The following is a 3,207-nucleotide window of genomic DNA, read 5'->3' as shown; positions in this document are numbered from 1 at the left end:
CCCCAGAAGGGTGTCCCGGGCTGGTCCTTCTGGCTGGACAGGTCGGGTGCTGGTCAAGTTGGAGATCAAGCGTGCGCCGCTGAGGGTCACTTTTTACTGCTTTTTATCTGTCCTTGGCAGACTTTGGTGACTTCCCAGTTTTCAGGTTTGCCCAATCCAGGGGTCGTTGACCCTCGTGGGACTTCCCCCTCGGTGGCTACTTCATGGCATCTGTCAGCCCCTGGGGTCTTCTGCATGTACGTGCAGGTTTGGGAGTCTGTTGATGAATTTTGAATAGGGCTCTGGGAGCAGTCGATCTGGAGATATTCAGCCCAAAAGTTGGTCCCCGGCGTTGATTATCTCAGACCAGGGCTTCTAGCCCTTGATCAGTGACCTTTAGAGAATTCGCGGTTGCTACATTGTCTCCTATTGATTTCTTCCATTGGTTGATCTGTGGTTTCCCTAGGTGTTAATAGCTCCCTGCTACTGTGTTACGCATTCAATCACTGATTCACTCGCTCTTTCAGGGGCCAGCCTGATACAGGGAAGCTGCAGTTTGATTCCTGCCCTTGTTAACATTGTTACAATGTATAACTTACTTCTGAAACCAAACCATTTAGTTAAACGGTGAGGAATATAAAATATAAGCTACAGGAGTAATGCCGTGGCACACAAATAGATACAAATACCAAAATACAAGGGGAGATACAAAATGCACACATACAAACTTTAAAACACAATTCCTTGTCTTATAATGCAAGAAAGAGGAAGGTAGAAGAGGGCGGCTCAGGGCCCAGCAGAGCAAGGGGCCAGGGCAGCAACCCCAGGTGCAGACTCTCCCCGAGGAGTGGGGGGAGGTTGGAAGCAAAGTTTCCCACCTGCTGCCCCTGAGCCGGGCTGCCCAGGCGCTCCATGCAGCAATGCTGCTCTGAGGCTGGGGGGGAATCTCAGCGCTGGGGTGGACGAAGGGGCTGCTGCAAGGATCTCAGCCCTGGCCTCTGAGCAGCGAGCGGCTCCGCTCCATGTGAGCCAGTGGGCTGTTTCAGTGGGTCTCCACCTCGTTATGCCCCGCACACCCTCGGCACTTTTCTGAAGTTAGCAGTGCCCTGGCGCAGAGCCACAAGCCTAAGAAATCCAGCATTTGACCACAGGAGTTTCACTGGACTTTATCCTGAGTCCAGTTCAGGGGGTCCCCTCCTTTCCAGGGTCAAGGCACCCCCTGCACCCTGCAGCATCACTTCTGAATGTAGTGGCACGTTGAGATTCATTCATGGGCTAAGATCAAGTCTATTCACTTGGTTTAATTGTAACCCTTCTGCTGAGCATCTGTCATCATCAGCAACAAGGGCTTGGTTCAGTTTTGGGGTACTAGATATACCCTAAAACTTTGAGGAGTTCAGTTTGGGGAGCCACGCATCTTGAAGTGCAGCTGGATGGAGCTGCACCTCCCCGGCAGCAACTGCAAACCCTGGGATTTTAGCAGCGCTTTGTTGTCCCCTTTGACTCTGTTGTCAGACCAGGCCTCTCTTGGTCTGCGCGGTGGTACAACGTAACCCGGTACGCACTCCTCCACGGTCCGGTTGTTGGCAACTAAACCAGCACCATAACCTGGGCGAGGCTGGGTGAGGCAGGTGTGTGGACACCCAGCAGGACTAACAACAGGAGGAGGAGGAGAAGTAGTGGTAGGAGTTGTAGGAAGAAGTAGTATTTGAGTGTTACCACAAGCCGTGGGAACAGGCAGATGATATCCCGACAGCTCAGGGCCCGCTCCTACCCAGAGAGAAGATGGGCACCGCACCTGATTGCCCGAAGAAACACACAGGATGCAAAGCAAAGCGCCTCAGCCCACACGCAGCAACAGCAGTGTTTAACCATGGCGCATAGTCACCCGTTGCAGTCACTCTTACCAGACAGCCAACATGTGCACCAACAAACAGCTGACAATGCCTCTCTGATCATTATGTGTCTGTAAGACCAATCAAACCTCACAAATGAAATCTAATTTTGCACACGGAAGGGGAGCCCCGCCGGAACGGGGCCTCGAAAAATTGGGTGTAAACTCGTTACTGTTCCTCTCCACGGAAATCTTTAGTAAAAGGCGAAAGATTTATGCGTGTTGAAGAGAAACCAGAGTAATACTTTACAGCAGCTCGGCAGCGGCCCGGGGCAGGGGGGGAGGCCCACAGCGCAGGGTGGTCTGGGCCCGGCCCCCGCCTCCCGCCCCGCACAGCTTTGCACGCACAGTCCGCAACCCCCACCTCACGGACCCCACGCTTCTTATCCTAAAACAGCAAAGAAATACCCCAAATCCCGCCGCTCCAGGACCATTGCATCCTGGGTATGCAGATGAGCTTGAAGCCCCGCCCCTGGAGTCTGCTGCACTAGCCCGCCCCGCAGACGCGCGCACCCGTCGCCCCGCACTAAGGACCGCGCAGTGTCCCGTCCCCAGAGCCCGGCTCAGCGTAGCTGGCTGTCATGTGTGTACGGGCTATCCCGCGCTGCTTGATGCGAACCCCCCAATTAGCCAAGTTCAGACTAGCTAGCCCTTCGGCCAGCCGGCTGCTTCCCTTTCCTTCTCCCTGGCGCATGAGGGAAGTGTGCACCCCGGCAGGCTGCCACGCTTGGCCTGTGCACATGCCCGATTTAATTCAGAAAATATGGGGGGAGGTGAGGGGGGACAACGGATGGGGGACATGACAGTAAGACTTTGTGCTTGGAGACAAACTCACCGAACTGCGACATGACGGCATGATGCCAGCTTCAGCGCTGCATCCCCTGCTCGAGCGTCGCTGTCGGGGGGGGTGGGAGGTTGGGGGTTATTTTTTCATTTAAATTGCTCATATTCCAAGCTAGATTAGACAAAAAGAATCCAAATCCAAGAGTCAGTCCAGAACAAGAAGTGACCCTACTACCGGCACACGTCCTCCACTCACGTCTGGCGCTTCTAGATTCATAGATTCATAGATGTTAGGGTCGGAAGGGACCTCAATAGATCATCGAGTCCGACCCGCTGCATAGGCAGGAATGAGTGCTGGGTCTAGATGACCCCAGCTAGATGCTTGTCTAACCTCCTCTTCAAGACCCCCAGGGTAGGGGAGAGCACCACCTCCCTTGGGAGCCCATTCCAGACCTTGGCCACTCGAACTGTGAAGAAGTTCTTCTTAATGTCCAATCTAAATCTGCTCTCTGCTAGCTTGTGGCCATTATTTCTTGTAACCCCTGGGGGCG

General features: G+C 54.0%; 1 non-coding gene across 1 annotated transcript; it reads right to left on the bottom strand.

Moving 5' to 3' along the window:
- Positions 1–1,999: 1,999 nt before the first annotated feature.
- On the bottom strand, positions 2,000–2,115 carry LOC112552075. Its single transcript, XR_003096411.1, has one exon. It is a non-coding gene; the product is annotated as a U5 spliceosomal RNA (small nuclear RNA).
- Between the last annotated feature and the right edge of the window lie 1,092 nt (positions 2,116–3,207).

Source organism: Alligator sinensis, unplaced genomic scaffold (genome assembly GCF_000455745.1).
Source record: "Alligator sinensis unplaced genomic scaffold, ASM45574v1 scaffold524_1, whole genome shotgun sequence".
Classification (NCBI taxonomy): domain Eukaryota; kingdom Metazoa; phylum Chordata; order Crocodylia; family Alligatoridae; genus Alligator; species Alligator sinensis.
Note: the sequence above shows the minus strand (reverse complement) of the source record. Positions and strands in the feature narration are given on the sequence as shown.